The sequence below is a fragment of the Phasianus colchicus genome, chromosome 1 (genome assembly GCF_987193195.1).
Source record: "Phasianus colchicus chromosome 1, bPhaCol1.hap1.1, whole genome shotgun sequence".
Taxonomy (NCBI): Eukaryota; Metazoa; Chordata; class Aves; order Galliformes; family Phasianidae; genus Phasianus; species Phasianus colchicus.
In genome coordinates this window covers 137,427,122-137,447,130 of record NC_143436.1, presented here as the reverse complement: position 1 = coordinate 137,447,130, position 20,009 = coordinate 137,427,122, and the positions used below count along the sequence as shown (strand labels likewise).

Genomic DNA, 20,009 nt, shown 5'->3' with positions numbered 1-20,009 from the left:
GACCGCATTACAAGACATGACCCAAAGCATGGAGAGAAACCCTAGAATTACACTGTTGTATGTCTAATAGTTGAAAGGATTGCAAGCAAGAGAATAAAAATCAGAGAGTATGTGGCAAAAAAACGTGTATGAAGAAAACTTTAATAATTAACTTTATGCAAAAAAGTACATTTGAATTATCAGAATCATTCTTCATTTTAATTTAATTCTAGATTATGCTCCATATCTGGTAAGATATTTTCCAAAATAGCTTTATGGTTAAGTTGAAGTCCTTACTCAGTAAAGCATTCAGGCCTTGGCAAATTGAGGCAGCCAGCACTGTATAATAGGAGTTGGGTACCCAGTCCTGGAAGCTTTTTCAGTTCCTAATGCTCATTGATTTTGGTGATGGTCACTCTGTTACTACAGAATGCTTTCATTCTGCTCATAGAAAGCCATACTATTAGGATTAAACTACACTTACCTACTTCTTGGCTTCCCAGCAATGTGTATGAAGCTTTATGTCCAGTTGAAGCAGTCGAGAAAGGATTTGTGCAACTCACAGTTGCAAGCTGCATAATTTATAATCATAGGTTGGGATAAAGCTAAAATAAGCATAGGTGTATTGCTGCAGGCATATTTTGCATTGTGGCTCTTCATTGATCTCCGTAAAAATGTATTCTCCTGCAGGTAATAGCACTGCATTTTATGCATTTGAGGAATCTGCACGTCAAAATGTTATATGCTGCACAATGTTGACATTGAAAAACTAAATGAATATATGAATTTTATGTTTCATTTTATGTGTTGTGATTTTCAAATCTTTATATAAAAGTAGGCCATGGAATTTTATTGAAGTAGGAGAATATATGAAGTAAGAAAAACTACAGAAACAACACTGACAAAAGATACTTTTCCTTTCACATGCACAACATTCTTCTGTTTTTTTTTTTTTTTTTTTTTTTCCACAGCTCTGTAAATTCCACGATGGTTTCCACTAGTAAAACAAAATAAAGCAAAGCTAGTTTTTTCATCTATTATACAATGAACTGCTAAGTTTTTAGTATGAATATGTATGGAAGTTTTGCCATTTTAACCATAAGGAAATTTCTTACTGTTTACATTGAGAAAACAAGTGCTGTTTTTATCTTTTTATATATTTTTATATCTTTAAGAATTATTTTTATCTTTAAGAATCAAAAAAACCCTGTATTTTAAATTTTTATTCTTAAATAACTGATTAATAAGATTAAAGAAAGTTAAAAGTTGTAGACTTCAGAAATACATATGTCTCAAAAGTGTAAATATATTTTTTTTTATTTGACTAATGATTTTAGCATCAGGGTATTCTAAACACTTAGTATTATCAGTACAGTGATATTATTCCTCACAGATTGTATAAGATTATGCAGGGAATGGAAATATTTCTCATGGGCATCTAAGCAACTTGTAAATAAAATATTTGTACTTAGTTCTGTGTTTCTATACACACATGTACACACATGTACCATTTATTCTGTTTCTGATTTTTTTTTTCTTTATTCAGCTTTGTGGCCATACATCTGTACAATGCTTTCTGTCTAAGCAGTCTGACTATATGGTGAAAAAAGAAAGTGATCTTATTTATGGATTTATGTTATTCTATTAAACAGATAAGTTTTGCAAGTAAGAGAATCATAGAATTGCATGGGTTGGAAAAGACATCAAGAGATCATTGAGTCCAAACCTTCTGGTAAAGCAGATACCCTACAATAGGTTGCACAGGTAGGCACCCAGATGGATCTTGAGTATCTCCATAGAAGGTGACTCCACAACCTCTCTGGGCAACCTGTTCAGGTGCTTTGTCTCAGGGAAAAGTACTGAGAAGAATCACAGAATTGTAGGGGTTGGAAGGGACCTCCAGAGATCATCAAGTCCAACCCCCCTGCCAAAGCAGGTTCCCTACACCAGGTCACACAAGTAGGTGTCCAGGCAGGTCTTGAATATCTCCAGAGAAGGAGACTCCACAACCTCCCTGGGCAGCCTGTTCCAGTGCTCCGTCACCCTCACTGTAAAGAAGTTCTTGCGCACATTTGTGCAGAACTTCCTATGCTGCAGTTTCTGGCCGTTTCCCCTTGTCCTGTCTCCATGTATTGCTGAAAAGAGTCTGGCCTCGCCACTCTGCCCCCCACACCTTAGATATTTATAGACCTGGATCAGGTTCCCTCTCAGTCTTCCTTTCTCTAGGCTAAACAGACCCAGTTCACTTAGCCTTTCTTCATAGGGGAGATGCTCCAGGCCCTTCACCATCTTCGTGGCCCTCCGCTGGACTCGAATGTCTTGAAGCATAGAAATTGATAAAAATTGGAACTGAGTCTCTGAGTCAAAGAGGAGAATGAATTTGATCACAGAATCACACCTTAATGAAGTGAGCATATCTCTCACATATTTCTTTTAGTGTCTTAAAAATGATGCACGTTTAGTTGTAAACAGAAATGGCTTACAAACATTTGTGTGCTACCTTAGTTCATAAGTGAATGCCATTATCACAATACAAACTGCTTAAGAAAAATACCATGTTTTTGACTTATCTCTTTGTCTTGTCCTACAGCTCAGAATATCTTCTACTAAGAACAGCTACAAGAAAACACTGAAAACCACAACAGATCACAGCATTACTCAGTGCCTCTTCTATTACTGATTTAACATAAGTCCTGAAAATCTGTTCTCCTTCTGTCTTATAGAAAACATCAAGCAGAAACAGCATAGCATAGTAGAAAAGACAAGAGCACCAAAACAAGCTGCTTCCATACCTCCACTTTCTCCTTCAACCTGACCTTATGCTAATGTATAACTAAACCTTAGTAAGAAAAAATAAAAACACTCAGCAATAACCCTTATAAAAGAGCATCTAATTAAAGCCAATTAATAACAACAAAACTGTTTCAAACAGAGTGCTGAAAGAATTGTTAGAAAACACCTGGTTCAACAGCTGAGGCCAATTAAGGATCCCTTCTGGATTTGAGTGTCTTTTGAAAAGGTATGGTGTATGATGAGTGAGGGTGGGACATTGCTTTTTGGATGTTATTGTTCCTGGGTTTGTATCATCAGTAAATTCGTTGAGAATGTATTCTTTCCCTTTGTCTAGGTGGTCAATCAAAATATTGAGCTGGTTCAGGCCTAGCACTGATGTGTGGGGAATACCATTCAGCTTCATACTTCCAACTGGATTCAATGTTGCTGATTACAATTCTCCAAGCTTGACTAGTCAGATATCTTATTCCATTCTGTTAGCTTACAACTTTTCTCTGTGTAAGTGGTACAGGATTTTCATTTTCCTGGAGTACCAAATGACTTCAGTAAATGACTATGAAATAGTTTAGGTGTATCTGGAGCAAATGATTTGCATACTGATGATGGATGGTGCCCTCCTAGATCTGTTGCTTATAACAGAAAAGGTCTTATGAGTGAAGAGGTGATTGGTGCCTATCTTAGATGTAGTGATCATGAAGTGGTTAAATATAAAATCTTCTGTGGTAGGAACACAACTGCCACCAAAACCTCAACCCTAGATGTGGGGAGTGCCCCTCTGATCCTGCTTTTGATGGTATTAGGGCCTATCAGTGCTGGTCACTTCTTAAGAACCACTTCCTGAGATCGCAGGAATGAGCAGTCCTAGAATGTCAGAAAGCAAGCAGGCTCAGCAGAAAATTTGGCTGAACAGAGATCTCCTAGAGTTTAAATGGAAAAAATGTAAGACCAGGGGAAATAACGTCATATGGTTACTCATTGCCTAGTTCTCTAATTTGTCTAGATATTTCTATTAGGCCTCTCCACCTGTGCTGGAGTCAACCTACCAATTGAGTATCAATAAACTTGTTCAGAACACCTAGCAGTCCTACTTGTAAGTCATTTATGATGACATAAAGAGAACTGGCCCATGTAACCCAATTTATTATAACCCTTTGAGCTCTCCATGCAACCTTACTAATTAGTTCCATGAGCAGGCAAAAATCTGCTCTCCCCATATACAGTTTGACACTTTAGTAGCTAACTCTCTTGATCTTGACAGCACTGTTGTTGGAGAGGGTGTGTAATTTCTTAGCAAACTGTGTTTAGTTACCTTTTCCTCAGATCTGGAGCAATGGGAAGAGGAAAGTTAAAATCGGGACTTGCATGGTTAAGGCTCCTTCACGAGATTTAAAGATTTATTGCTCTGTAGTCTTCTGCTGAATTACCACAGTACTGTGTTCATTTTTAAGACTAAAACTTAGCTAATATTGTCTTAGGACAAGATGTTCTTTTGTTTAAGCAGACAAGTAAAGGTCACTTAATGTTCCCTAATCAGAAGAACAAACACTTAGTATCCTTTAATCAAGGACATCCCAGGGCAATTAAGTCTTAAGAAGGACACTTAATCAGAACGTTTTTAGGATGTTCTGTATATGTTGCCAACTTGACAAGAAAATTCAAAGTCTATGTATCCTTAGCTGTACTCATAAAAGTCTGCACCAGCAGACTTTTTCATTCTCATTCGCTATTTTGATTTGTCAGTCCTTTTCTGAACTTCGATGCTTAAGTAAAGTCAGCCTTTTGGATCTGGGAGCACTTCTTGGCCACTAGCTTTTAGGGCAGCCTTGCTCTGATTCCTGTGAAGAGAAACATGAGTGTCCCTCATCTACATCTGAGCTGCAGGGAGAAGAGTAGACATGAGCATGGTCACAGTATTTACGTGAATAGTGAAGGCAGAACAAGGCTTCCTTCCTGGGATTTGGGGTACATGTTTGACAGTGGATGGGAAATCTGCAAGCAGGTCCTCTCCCTCTTCTTGTGACACTGGGAATAGCAGAACTCAGCACTTCTGGATCCTTATGCTGGAAGCATCAATGCCTTTTTCTGCAAGTAGTCACAGTCATCTGTGATGAGTTCCCTTAGCAAAGCTTAAAAAAAAAAAAAAAAGAAAAAGCAAGTCTAGTCTGATTAGTCTGAATGTGAAACTCATGTTCTCAGTCCTTTCTTTTAGACCCAGTCCTCACCAGCTGAGGAAGGAGTGCAGTTTTGAAATGCTCCTGAGTTATCCATTGGCCTGTGGATAAACAACTGGAGCTGGATGAGTGAGGTAATCACTGGCCCATGGCACAGATTGCTCTCACCAGCTATTAAAATAAATTATAAAAGAGGGACAAGTAGGCTGGAAGGATTGCAATACAGTCCTGTTGCAGTTTCAATTGAATATCTGGATAGACAGGAAGAAACCTCCCCAGAGAAAAGTGGAACTGGATTTGGTGCTCCCAGCAAGTGGAAAGGGCATTTGTTTGGAGGTGGGGGAGTCCCCTTTCCCCAGGAGCTGAGTTGATGCCACTTTCCTAGGAGTAAGCAGTGCTGCTGGCAGCAGATGAGACTTCAACCCTGCCTTTCTCCTTCTAAGTTTTGTTGTGCAGATCAGGGAGGTTCCTGCTCAGCGTGTAGGTTTTATGCTCTTAGTTTTAGCCCTAAGTCCCAGCACTCCTTCTTTCTGGAGGTCCCAGCTTTCACTGTATCCTTCATCCTCTGTGCACTGATTTATACAACCATAGAATCATTTGAGTTGGAAGGAAATCTTGAAGGACATCTTGTCTAACTCCCCTGCAATGAACAGGGGCACCTACAGCTGGATCAGGGTGCTCAGAGCCTCATCTAGCCTGACCTTGGATGCTGCCAGAGGTAGGGCTTCTACCACAACTCTGGGTAGCCTATGCCAGTGACTCACTGTCTTTATTGTAAACAAACAAACAAACAAACAAACAAAAACTTCTTCCTTATATCTTATCTAAATCTCCCTTCTTTAAGTTTGAACTTTCCTGTTGTCCTATCACAGCAACCCCCATGAAAGAGTCTGTCCCCTTCTTTCTTACAGCCTCCCTTTATATTCTGAAATCCTGCCATCAGGTTTCCCCTGAGCCTACTCTTCCCCAGGCTGAACAGCCCCAGCTTTCTCAGCCTGTCCTCCTAGGAGAGGTGTTCCATTCCATGGATCATTTTTGTGGCCCTTCTCTGGACGTGCTCCAACAGGTCTATGTTTCTCCTGTACTGAGGGCTCCACATCTGGATGCAGTACTTCAGGTGAGGCCTCACCAAAGCAGAGTAGAAGGGGCAGGATCACCTCTTTGCTGTGCTGACCCTGCTTCGTTTGTTGTATCCTGGTTGTAACCCAGGGTACAGTTGGCTTTCTGAGCTGCGGGGGCACATTACTGGTTCGTGTCCAGCTTCCTATCCACCAGTACACACAAGTCCTTTTCAACAGGACTGTGTCCTATTCTTACATCCCCATTTATTTTGCCTCTTTTTTTTTTCTTTTTTTTTTTTTAACCTTTATTTCAGCTTTGTTTCTTCTCTTGGGTGGAAGACAAAGAGAGAACATCTGCCTTCAGAAATCCCAGTTTCCCCTTTCTATTCTCTTTTTTCAAGAAACTTTAGGGGCAACTCCCCAGCAACGTAAGTGGGACCAGCTGCTGTGTGAGTGGGATAGATTCCGTAAGGAAATATCACTTCTTCTCCAGAACAACTTGGATTCTGAGGAAATCAAAATGGGGTGAAATAATTCCTCCTTTACAGAAACCCAATGGCTGCAAATTGTACCAGAGGAGGTTTAGGTTAGACATAAGGAAAAACATTTTCTCTCAGAGGGCGGTCGGTGGTCAGGCTCTGGAATGGCTGCTCAGGGAGGTGGTAGAGTAGCTGTCCCTGGAGGTGTTCAAGAGGAGTCTGGATGAGGAGCTACAAGATATGGGTTAGTGGCTTATGATAGCAGTGCTAATGGGAGGATGGTTGGACTATATGATCTCGTAGGTCTTTTCCAATCTTACGATTCCATGATTCTCTGACTCAGTGTGAAATTACTTCTTGACTGGAGGACTGACCTCCCTGAGTCTGAGGTGTTGGGGATTATATTTACTACAGGAGAAACTGACAGCTGTGTCTTTTATTTCTCTGATGCAACCTTGCTTACCTGTTTGTGAATTATGGTCCATCTTGCTGGTACTTGCAAGGTGTGAGCAGGGATTGCCTTCTTCACCTGTGCTCAGGGCAACCATATGACATAAGTGGGATATGGTGTGGGCCTTAGTGGAGGAAAGGATAACTAACCTAGGCACATTTTTTTTCTGTAGGCACCAGAAAAATAGCCTCCAATGAACAGAACTCCAGCAATCTTTCTGTTTTCAGTGTTTTCACACTACAACCAGCCACTAACTAGGAAACTCTGGATTCTCTTCCACTTCTGTCCTCTGGCAATCAATTCTAAACACAAAATTTCATTTCCTACTGTGATAAGTGATTTAAGGTCAACTTTTCTGTATTTACAGTGTGGCTTAAAATATAAACACCCTTTGTGCTTTGTTATTGTGTGCACCACTGAATGCTTTCACAGATAGATGCTGCTAAAAAGGATGGCTTAGAAATTCTGTATGAAAAAGCAGCCAGTGCCACTGGGGAATAGAGTACTCTACCCATAAGGGCACATTGCCTGCTTTGACCAGTTTACAATATAATGCTCTTTCTGAAATGTATTTAATGCAAGGCTGAAATTTATGTATTATAAAAGAAGACAAAAACCATCTTTCTGTCCTTTTCAGCCTTTAGTAGGGGGCTTTGATCAACAATTTAATTAAAAATGGAGTTTTAAGTTGTGTTGCAATTCTGCATAAAAATGAAAACAGAGACTTTTCTGGAGAGCAAGTTCTCACTTTTCCATACAAGAATGTCATGACATTTTAAAGCCTGTGGGCACTTTGTTTTCTTTTACTCCTTAAATGAACAACACGATACTTTTTGAACATCTCCTTCACTCTCATTTCCAAGCCTGAAATGAGCCCAACGCAGATGTCTCACTTTTGTCTTTCCTCTTCCTCCCCTTTAAAAAAGTCATCTACAAAACAAACAAGTAAATCTGGAAAGGATTTTTCCTCTAAGCAGATCTTGATTCTTGTGTCTGTGGCAGTCAGAAAAGATAGCAAATGTGATTGCCTCTGGCTTGAGAATAAGCCTCAGGCATCCAGTCTGAAATGAGCACTTCAGAGCTACTGGGCTGCAACTATAGTTGTGTTATTAAGCATGAATTATGTCATTAAAGTCAGAAAAATAATTCAGAACAAACTGGTTTCAGGTGCAGTTTGACCATTTAAAATGTATCAATTGCTTGATGGATTAGGTTAACTCATTATGAGTTGGATTAAATGTTGAATTTAATAGATCCTTCATTTAAGATAGTTTCAGGAAGCAACGTGGTAAACATCTCTGCCCCAAGAGAGGCAGAGAAAGGGAGTTTGGAAATGTAAGTGATGTATGTAGAAGAGCTGAGTCTATGTGCTATTTGGGCAAGAGTAGGTTATACAAATGAGAGAAGAACAGTAAATAAAAGGAAAAGATATCACAGTGCATATTAAATAGCATCAGCGTGTGTACAGTGTTCAAGTACTAGATTGAAAAAAATGACAAAATCCTCTTCAGTGTTCAGTTCACCTGACTTTCAGGAACACAAGATGCTATATATTGCTGAGAATATATAAAATTACTCCACAGACCCCTAATTCAATCACATAGTTCTGAATGGAGAACACCTCATGCATTCAGCAGGATCCTAGGAGCTATGGCCTGTTTGTCCAGGCTCAAATATATTCTCATAGCCTATGTAATATTCTTTTAGTTGAGTTTTTCACGTGCATGATGTATATACTTAAGTCTATGTCCAATCTGCCTCGGTGCCCTAAAGAGCACAAAATAATCTGGAACATTTGGGACCAGCTGTAAGGGTGGGAGTGATAGAGCTCAAACATATTGATCACTGGATATGTGATAAATAGTCTAAAGCATTGTGGCCAGCTGAACTTATTTTCTGCAGCTCTCCCTGACTTAGAAAAGTAATCTTCTCACCCATGCTCATGTTCCCTTTCACTTTGTTGTTTGGTAAATCTCCACAATAGGTTTATTGAAAGAAGCCTATGGAGTGAAGGAGCAGAACAATAACAAGGACACTGTATGTTTAGGTATCAGAATTTGAATCTAAAACCTTGGCAGAAGTTGCCCTGGCAACAGCATCCTGAAGTGCAGAGGTTGAGAGAAGGAGCAAGAGTCCTGGGGCTGAACCAGTGCAAGCTCCTGCAGCCCAGGGAGATGGCTAATCAGTGCTAATTGGCATCAGGGAAGCTGCTTGGTGAAGGACTGCTTCTCCACATGATGATGATGATGATGAGTGGCCTGACTGTCATGCATTATTCACCAATAAACTGTTTGTTGAATAATTCTGAGTAGTCCAAGCAGGGCTCTAATCAGGTACAACAGCAATCTTTCCTGAGTTTGTTTCTGCAATGGTAAGGACCTTAAATCAGACACTGCTGGCAGACAATCCCCAGATGAAGGAAGAAGTTGAATTAGATGTTATTTTCTTGGTTCCTAAATCCAACAGAGTGGGAACGGTGTATCATCTGCTTTCGACTTGGAAATGGAACAGTTAAGTGAGATGGACAGGATATAAGGACTGGTTTTATTTATACAGAGAGAGTATTTAGAGTTTAGTATAACCAACTCCATGTTAATTATGTAAGGGGCAGAAGGTGAAAGCAGAAATTGAGATGAAACTTTTCTGTAAATAAAGAATTGTGCCAATTATGGCTAAGTACTTCATCAGCTTGTCACTGGAGTCACTCCTAAAACCTTGGTTTGTCACTCAAGAGGTCAGGAGAAATAACAGCATACAGGGAAAGGAACGAAGACGGAATACAAGAGCTGGGACATGAATGAAAAGTTGCTGTGGTGCAGCTAACTTGGTATCTGTGTTTTGCCCTCCCTCATATTTCCAGACCCATGCCACCTTTGTGCAGTGCTGCACTACGGTGCCTGCCTGATTCCACTGCTCTAAAATGGAGCTCTTCAGACACACATGGTCTGCATGAACAGTACCATATCTAACACACACTGGATAAACTGACAGCTAGTGGCTATTTGACTGCTGTTTCTTTTAGTAATGTACAGTTACTTGACTAAGATTCTCTAAAAAAAAACTCTGGTAAAGGAGTTCTGTTTTCATCAGTAAAATAAAGGACTTTACAACTTTGTTAACAGTCTGTTGAGGCCAATTTTTCACGGTACCAATAGAAAGGCATCTCCAGAAAATAAAAAAGTTAAATATTCAAGCCATCAGAGTTCCACACTCTCAGCTTCTTGGATACAGTGCGGGGACTGTTGCAAAATGATGTTTGAACTGAATATGAAAAGTTGCATATAATCTTCTCTTTTATAGTTAAATGTCAATCTCATAGTTTGTAATCAGTAGATTGTGACTTGCAGGTAGTTTATGCACACAGCAGCAAGACAGGATCAAAGTAATTCTTCTCCACTTCCTGCCTTCCCCTTCTTTTTACTCTTTTGATGCAGAGTTACTTGATATGAAGGTGCATCAGAAGCACATCTTGTGTCTGTTTTCCTCAGCCTTTACCTATACAACTGAATCAGCATGGCAGAGATGATTAAAAAGGTACGGATTTATTGCACATTTAGGACAGCAGAAATCTAAATACCATTATGTTTGGTAAGCCTCGGGAGACAGAGTATGGAGCTTTGAGTGCAGATGACATATTTCTTGTACACTTCAAGAGAAAGCATCTCGACATGGGGCCCAGGACAGCCTGATCTAGTGAGTGGCGACCCTGTCCATGGCAGGGATTTGGAGCTTGATGATCTTTAAGGTCCCTTCCTTAAGGTCCTTCCTACCTATGCCATTCCATGATTCTACTTAGCTACAGCCTCAGATCAGCAATCCATCCTCACCCATTATGTTAGAGAGAAGCTGTATGCTCTAACTTCTGCATTTCTCAGAGCTTTATCACAAAACTATGAAAACTCCACATTTGTTGTCTGACTCATCACATCAGATTTAACAAAATAACTTGCACTGGTAATACTAAAAAGGAATTTTTTGTAATGAAGCCTTTGCCACAAAAGCCTTTGGACACATTCACAGGAAGAAGAAACCCAACTGTCTGAAGTCATATGAGACTGTAGGGTGCCAAGCAAAATTAATGTAGGTATGAAGTTCCCTAACCATTAGAGCTGCAATATTTATTACAAAAAAAGATTTCTATTCTGGCAAGAAAAGCTACATCCTCTATGGCAGAATGCACTTGTTTTTGAACACGGATTTCCAGCAGCTCTCTGCTACACAGCTTGCATTTACTTCCATAAAGATGCTCTTGTTTTGCTCCAGGTCAAAGTCTGCCCTAGAGCTACAGTTTATAGAGCAAATGACTGACATGCAGGCACTTTTTGCTGTTTTGAACTGTAGGGAAGAATTTTTTTTGAAAAGTCAATCTTGCAGATGATGAATAAAACATGACTCAATGTGATGCCATACAGTAAGGGAAGCTATGGAAAAATTAAATTTTTTTCACACATGGATTTTGAACAGTGATAAGGACTTGTGGTCACATTGCTGTAAGCACTGAAATCTATTACAGAATTGTGAGAATAGCAGGATATAGAAGAAGCAGCTATCATTAAAATTGAGAATGAGTTATTCCTGTTAGAGGAGCACTAGTGCACTTATTAGGTACACTTGCTGCCTGTGGAAGATATTTTTCTCTTTTTCCCTTCCTCATCAAAAGACAAAGGCTGGAAAAGTAAGAGTAATTGGTTTATTATTTCTTTGTGCAGTGTTTGTAGAAGCTAACAGCAGTAAAAACCCACAGTAGATTAAAATAATAGTCCTTTATAAGGCTTTATAAAGAGAGGTCCATTGGCAACATCAGAAAAAAAAAAAAACAACCAGAAGTTTGCATGTCATTTATAGCCTGGTTGGGTTTCAGTGGGCTCCCAGTGTGCTATTGAACCATATGTTTAATTTGCCAGATGCCCTCAACTGATAGGAAGATCTTCTTAAAACAGCTGCTTCAGCAAGAACTGTTTTAGAGATTCTCCTGACCTACATTTCCTCCTTTTGTTTTCAATTTGACATAAGTCATGGATAGCTGTAAGTTACTGTCCTGAAAGAAGATGTTTGTTGTGGCACCACATCAAGGAGCTATTAACTCAGCTACAGCTGCTAAAGGTATCCCGTAACCCTTTTTCCAAAATGAAGACAACTGTAGCAAAACGTTGTATTTCTTCATAAAACTTGCTCATTCTGCCTCATAAATATAGGCTTTGGGGTTTTCTGCATGCTACTAGCAACTCAGTGACTGGAGGAATTCAATCTACTTACTGCTTAGTTATAATGATCTCTTCTGGATGCTAGTATATACTGGTAAAGTATTTATGAAGTTATCTACATTACACATATTCAGTGAAACAACAGTCATGCAATATTCCTCACAACCTTTCAAAAGTATGCTAATAAGAAAATGCAGTGCATCAGTAACCCCAAGATCAAATAATCAAAATTCAATAAGTACGTTGCAAAATTCAATAGTGCCATTTTCAAAGAGCTGTGTATTCTTTTCAGGGTTGTTAAGAAGAAAAAGAGGGAGCCAGAGTGTTCATTTCTTTGAGAGCTCTGGGTGAATCTGAGGGCAATGCGATTGGTTTTAACTAGCATAATTTATTCAAGGTAAGAGAATACAAGATGGGACTGATGGATCACTAAGAAGATCCTCCTTAGATAAGGTCTAGCTCTGTCTGGCCTTTTGGAAACAGTGATGTATATGGTGACACCAAAGAGTCCTGACTATTGCTGTTGTAGTTCAGTTTTTTTGCCTGTTTTATCTCTTGTCTGGTTTCAGAATAACCATCAGACTGAAATTTAATATTTACCATCTAATACAAATAGTCAGAAGCTTTAAACAGATTCGTGCTAACTTTCAGATTCAGTGTAGTCATCCACAAGTTCAGTATTATCTTCCCACTACATAGTGATAATGGCAATACAGAATAAATCCAGCACAAGACCTGTAAGTATTTTAAGAAAGAATTAAAGCTACAGTGGCTGTGAGCAAAAATACTTCTTATTTATTTAACAGATGAATAATCTCTGAAGTGATAGATTACTTCTGCCAGAGCCAGATGTTATCTGATAGATCCTTGTTGGATTTAAAATATGAAGATGTACAAATTTCCCTATTTAATATACAATATTGAAACTAATATTTTGACTAATATTTTATTTCTTAATTACAGTTAGGAATAGGCATATGTATAAATAGAAATATGATTATCATAATAAGGAGCAAGTGGCAGTCACTGACTGCAAAACTTGCCAAGATGATAGGGAAATTCAATGTAAGCAAAAGAATTTTCAGTTTGACATAATTGCTGAAGCCATACTTCTTCCACTGTCCCCAGGAAGTTGTCCATGACTAGTTAGTGAAAGATATGATGACTTAGCCCTGATTTTGTTCTTCAGTATGTTAGTGAAAGAGTAAAAAAAATGGGATGTAATGGAGAAAGTGAAAGTAGGAGAAACTGCAGCAGGTCTGCAGAGGTACATCCCATCAGGTCATCTCATAGATCGAGTAAATCACTTGCTCTGTTGTAGCTGTAGCCTAAGATAAGTTGTTTGCATATGATGTTACCGTGTGCCTGTAATAAAGCTGCTTTTCCTCCTATCTATGATAATTCCCCATACTTTCTAGAGAAAATCTTGAAATGCTCCCCAGTTGCTCCCATTTCCTCCCGCCTCAGCCCAGAACTGCAGCTCTTCTGTCTGACTGCAAGAATCCCACAGCCTCTCATCTACTTGGGGCTGGCAGGGAGCACAAATAGTTCAAAACTACCTGCAGCCCTTCCTTCTTCTATGGAACGTACTTAAAGTCTCATCCCAAAACAACTGTGAGTTGCCAAATTAAACTGTAGGTCTAAACATCTCCATTCATTTATTGTTGTTTTGGTTTGTGGAAGATGAAGGGTGGGTGGCTTTACGTGGAGCTGGGAGAGATCTTGTTACTTCATGAAAAATACACGAAGTCTGACAAGCCTTTGGTTTTCATCAAGCTGTAGGTTTGTTTGTTTCTTAATAGAGTGAAAGTAATATGTGTTATAGGAGAGTAGGTGTCTGGTTATTACATACAAATGGTTATTCATCATCTGCAGCCCAGACAATGTGAAGTTGGAGGTGGGAGAGTTATGTAGTACGTAATAGCCTGTATTATGCTGGTACCTGACATTTCTGCTGTAGGTGAGATTGCAGCTTCACTCCAGAGTCTTTTGCCAGTGACGTCACTAGGACCAAGGTTATTACTGGAACAGGTTGCCCAATGAGGCTGTGGATGCCCCATCCCTGGAGGATTCAAGGCCAGGCTGGATGTGGCTCTGGGCAGCCTGGTCTGGTGGTTGGTGACCCTGCACATAGCAGGGGGTTGAAACTAGATGACCATTGTGGTCCTTTTCAACCAGGCCATTCTATGATTCTATGTGTGGATGATGGTTCAGTTTAGAAAGATGGGGAAGAAAAACAAAATAGTTAAAAAATGTCAGGATAGCAGGGTGTTTGGAGAAGAAGGATTCCAGAGTTTCTGTTTAATTCTGCACTGACTGACTGCATGTGAAAGGGCTCTCAAGGAGAGAGAAGCCGACTACTGGGTGTTCTATGTTTAAGCAGGTTTGTTTTGGCAGATAACAATGAGAACATGGCTGGGCAAAGAGGAAAAGAACTGACTGTGACTAAGAAAGAAAATCAGACTGAAGCTTGCAAAATGCTAAACCAATGAGAACATGATTGTAGAAAAACAGCCCCCCAGAGAGGCAACTAATTCATGGCCCCAACCTCCTGCAAGATGCTATTATTTGCACAGAGTTTAATTTGCAAATCATCTTTCTTCCTCTGCTGATGTCCTGCAGTGTGACCCCCAGCCCCATCAATAAAAGATGCAGTAATGAGTCACACATTCGTTGCAGTCATTGCATCCACAATAAAACATCAGTCCTCTGACAGTTTACAAGATACAAATCATATCAGCACGCCGTTAAGCCTGAGACTACATAGGAGCAATTTAGGAAAGAAAGCATTAGATGATGTAATTATCTCTAAAGTCCGAGAAAATTCAGAGTTCTGCTTATGTGCAAAAGGCATCTGGGCATGGTAAGGACTTTAGGACTTTGCCCCACTGCAACAACAAACCACAAATGTATTAAACGTAAATGGGGGAGTTAAAAACACTGTATTCAGGTACAGTTCATTTAGACTTGAAATGAAACAGCTGAGCCTTCATTCCACAGATTTCCAAGAAGCAAGTTATTGTTCAGCACTGAAGCAAACTAATCATGACTTTTATTAAACCTTTCCTATGTTCTCCTTGTTACCTTTGACATGCAAAGATTAAACTCTCATTTGTAAACTGATAAGCAAACACAACTCTGAAAGCACTTTCCCTTTGGACATCTTAAAGATGATTTATGCTGTTTTTGCCTGTGTCATGCACTGGAGAGAGACTACTTTGCTATTTATTTTATTTATGCTGTTTTGCCTCTGAGAGGGAAATGACAAAATACATTAATCAGAATTTCTTTAGCAAGCTCCCTGCAGCCCTCAAAGCATTCTGAAAGGAATCAATATACAAAATGAGATAATTATTTCAGTTTTGTGTATTAAAAGGCCTTATATTTTTTCTGCCTATAGAAATGTTGTTAGACTGGTCAAACATTTTTTAGATGCCAGGTACTGAAAAACAAAAGGGTGCTTTCATCAGAAGAAAAATAGCTTGCAAACAAGTTGTATATACCTGTTAATGTACCTTCTGGGGGAAAAAAAAAAAAGTCATACGTGCATAGAAGAGCCTCTCATTATTTCTAGCTGTCTTGAATTAAGATTGTATTTTCCTCTGCTCAAAGTCAGCATTCTTTTGAATGTTAAAGGAGAGTCAATTGGAGATGCAATATAGTACAGTTGTTAGTACCTGCAGACACAGGAATAAATGAGCAAGCTAGCCAAATTTAGATACAGATATGCAGTTATTTACATGTGAGGCAGGAGTGTGGCTCAGGTGCCTAAGCCCAGGTGAGATGCCCTAATTATCTGGCTGGCCTCAAGCTGTGATTTCCAGCCCCTGGGCAGATCTCAGTGGCAAGGCACTGCAAAAATGATGGGATGTGGTCCCTGGGCCACTGAGCCAAGTCACTCCACTGACTTGAATAACAGCTTCATATCCTTGCTTATATGAATACATTCATATGGAAATATCTAAACGGAAGTTGCTTCATCTTAAACTGATCTGACCCTGCAGTCTGGCTCCAGGTGAGTTAACTTGGCCATGCAGTTTGGGTAGCCAGTCACTGCATTCAGAGATATACACACATGCTTGGAAACATCTGACTTCATCTCATTCAGGATCTGATTTGCCTTTCTTCCTCATGTTAGGCAGCTCCCTGCTGTGCAAACAGTCCCTCCTGCAATCAGTAACACTTCTTGAAAGATGGGGATCTTTTCCAGTTATAGAAAACTTTCTTCCATTCTTCATGGCAAATGTTGCCTGTGTGAGGAAGTTAAGCTAGCTCTTGGAAAGAGCAGTGATTGTTAAAGATGTAAATATTTTCCAAGCCTTTCACATACTCTTTTTCTACCCATCTTTACTACTTTACCACTCTCAGCCAAGCAGCCTGTGCCACTTGCTCACAGCCCTGGTTTGGAGTTTATGCAAACAAGGTTGGTAAGGTTTCAGGGTGACCTTTTCAATTAAAGCCCTAATCCCTGTTGTGAGGGAATCTGTGCTGAAGTTTGAAAGTAGAATTGCATAAAATTAGGTTTGCTGGAAATGTGGCTTGATTCAAAGGTAAGCTTAGTATGAATGTTGGATTCCAACTTCATAAAATGTAGTTGCGATACTTCATATACCCTATTTGTTTACTAGCTGGTAATAATAAAATGTGTGCAATCATTTAGGACTCTTAATATTCTTTTTCTTTATGAAATTACAGAAGTTTTATTTCTGCCATTTTCCATGTTCATAATTTCATTGAAAACATAAAAAATCCTAGCCTACTGGGAAGTACGGATGTTTCTGCTCTTACTTTCTAATATACTAGGCTGTGTCTCAGACTACATAGAAACCAGCTAGTTCTGGGAGACCCTTATGTTCACAGGTAAGAGTAAGAAGCTTACCCACTTCTGAAGAGAAATAGAATAGGCAAGGAGTATTGAAATCCTCTGCTCTTCAGCTGGAATCAGAAAGAGGCTGGCTTAGTGATTCCTTATAAGACGGAAATAACTATCTGCATTTTGGGAGGTGAGTCTTTGTGGTTGTTGGATTTCTACAATGTCTGAATTAGATCATCCCTGGAGGTTTTGTTTGGTCCAGGATGGTGTATGTGTTTCCTCTTGCACACAGCTGCACCTTGTACCAAGCCCTGCCTCATCAAGGGGAGTGAAACTGAGCCCATCACTTCTGCACAGTGCATTTCTAATTCTTAGCCACTGACATGACTCAGATCTAAGTGGGCTTCTTTTATGGGTGAGAAATGCTAGCTTATAAAAAAATAAACCTCTTTTTGTTGCCACCAAATGACACCCACATCTTTTTAAAATAAGACTTTGTAATCCATCCTCACTGTGCTCACTGAATTTTACATGAGGAGTATTTGTACCTTACTTAACTGATAGTCTTATTTTGATGTCTTACTCCTTTTACTGGAAAACCTTTTGAGGGGGACATAAATTTTGCTACTGTCTTCAGTAGGGCCAGCTTTTTTCCTTTATTTATAGGACGATACAACACTTCAGCTTTTATGGCCACTGTGAAAAACAATGGTTAGTATGAATGTGAATCAGCTGGAGGACAATACAGTGATAGGAAGACTGGCTTTCTATTGTATAGAACAATATCCATTGACCCGCAGACACATAACATATTCTGAACTGACTTCCGTAGTATCAAAATTTGTATCAAAAAATAGTATCAAAAATTATTAGATTAATTCTTAATATTTGCCACTTTGCTAATCATCTTCTTGCTATTCGCCACATTTTTCTTAACAGAACACAGTTAGAGGCTAAGGGAAGTGCTTAAAAACCCAGGATGAATATTGCACTTATCCAAAACCAAGAATGCTTTCCTAATAAGTTTCTCAATACTCACATTTTGTGTTATTTAAATCAGTCTAAAGGAGGCTGGATTAGTTGAATATTTGCAACTAGGCTACTCTTTGCTAGGCTGTGTAGGGATGGAGTCAGAAAAGCCAAGGCCCAGCTTGAACTAAACTTGGCAAGGGATACCAAGAAGAACAAGGATGGCTTCTACAGGTACCTCAACAAGAAAAGGAAACTCCAGGATAGCATACTCTGCTGGTGAGTGACACAGACAAGCTGATAACAACAGACAAGGAGAAGGCTGAGGTACTTAACGATTTTTTTGCCTTGGTCTTCTCTGACAACTGCTCAGCACACAGCCTTCAAATGTCTGGTTTGGTAGGAGAGGATCACAGAATCACAGATCGCAGAATGGCCAGGGTTGGAAGGGACCTCAAGGATTATGAATCTCCAACCTCCCTGCCACACGCAAGGCCACCAACCTCCTCATTTAATGGACTGGGCTGCCCAGGGCCCCATCCAATCTGGCCTTGAACACCTCCAGGGACGGGGCATCCACAACCTCCCTGGGCAGCTGTTCCAGCACCTCACCACTCTCTCTGTAAAGAACTTCCCCCTGACATCCAACCTATATCTTCCCTCCCTCGACTTAAAACCATTTCCCCTTGTCCTGCAGTAATCTACCCTTCCAAAGAGTTGACTCCCCTCCTGTTTGTAGGCTCCCTTTAGGTATTGAAATGCTGCAATGAGGTCACCCCACAGCCTTCTTTTCTGCAGGCTGAACAAGCCCAGCTCCCTCAGCCTGTCTTCGTAGGGGAGGTGCTCCAGTCCCCTGATCATCTTTGTGGCTCTCCTCTGGACCCTCTCCAACAGCTCCCTGTCTTGCTTTTACTGGGGGCTCCAGACCTGGACGCAGTACTCCAGATGGGGCCTCACAAGAGCAGAGCAGAGTGGAACAATCACCTCCCTGTCCCTGCTGGCCACCCCTCTTCTGATGGAGCCCAGGGTACCATTTGCTTTTCGAGCTGCAAGAGCACACTGCTGGCTCCATGTTAAGCTTTTCATCCAAGATCCCCAGGTTCTTCTCTGCAGGACTAGATCAGAGAAGCAGCATCGCTCTCACTGTAAGCAGTGATCAAGTTTGTGACCACCTGAGGAACATGAACATCCACAAGCCTATGGGTCCCGAAGAGATGCATCCCAGAGTCCTGAGGGAAATGGCTGATTTAGTTGCTAAGCCACTGTTAATTATATTTGAAAAGTCATGACAGTCAGGTGAAGTCTCTGGTGACTGGAAAAAAGGCAACATCACACCCGTTTTTAAGAAGGCTAAAAAGGATGACCCTGTGAACTACTGACCTATTAGTCTCATCTTTCTGCTGGGAAAGATCATGGAGCAGATCCTCCTGGAAGCTATGGTAAGGTAAGTGGAAGGCAGGGAGGTAAATGATACAGGAGAATCAGCATGCCTTCACCAAGGGCAAATCCTATCTGACCAACCTAGTGGCCTTTTATGATGGTGTTACTGCATCAATGGACAAGGGAAGAGCCACTGTTGTCATTTATCTGGACTTCACTAAGGCCTTTGACATGGTAGTCCACAACATCCTTCTCTCTAAATTGGAAATACATGGATTTCATGGATGGACTATTTGATGGACAAAGAAATGGCTTGCAGGACTGAGTCCAGAGGGCGGCAGTTGATGGCTTTATGTCTGGATGGAGATCACTGCTGAGTGATGTCCCCCAGTGCTCAGTGCTGTGACCAATACTTACTTTCATCAGTGACATTGCCAGTGAGGTCAAGTGCACCCTCAGCAAGTTTGCTGATGACAAATGCTGTGGGGTGCAGTTGACACACCAGAGGGATGAGATGCCATCCAAAGGGACCAAGATAGGCTTGAGCAGTGGGCCCAGGAGAACCTCATGAAGTTCAACAAATCCAGATACAAAAATTCCTTGAGGGCAGCCTTGTGGAGAAGGACTTGGCGGTGAACTAGAAGCTGGACATGAGACAGCAGTGTGCACTTGCAGCCTGGAAGGCCAACTAAATCCTGGGCTGCATTAA

At 40.4% G+C, this 20,009-nt stretch overlaps 1 long non-coding RNA gene across 1 annotated transcript; it reads right to left on the bottom strand.

Moving 5' to 3' along the window:
• Positions 1 to 4,454: 4,454 nt before the first annotated feature.
• Positions 4,455 to 14,122, bottom strand: LOC149920058 (uncharacterized). Its single transcript, XR_016464423.1, has 3 exons — positions 14,081 to 14,122; positions 4,691 to 4,898; positions 4,455 to 4,607 (listed from the first exon to the last, which is right to left on the bottom strand). It is a non-coding gene; the product is annotated as an uncharacterized LOC149920058 (long non-coding RNA).
• Positions 14,123 to 20,009: the final 5,887 nt, after the last annotated feature.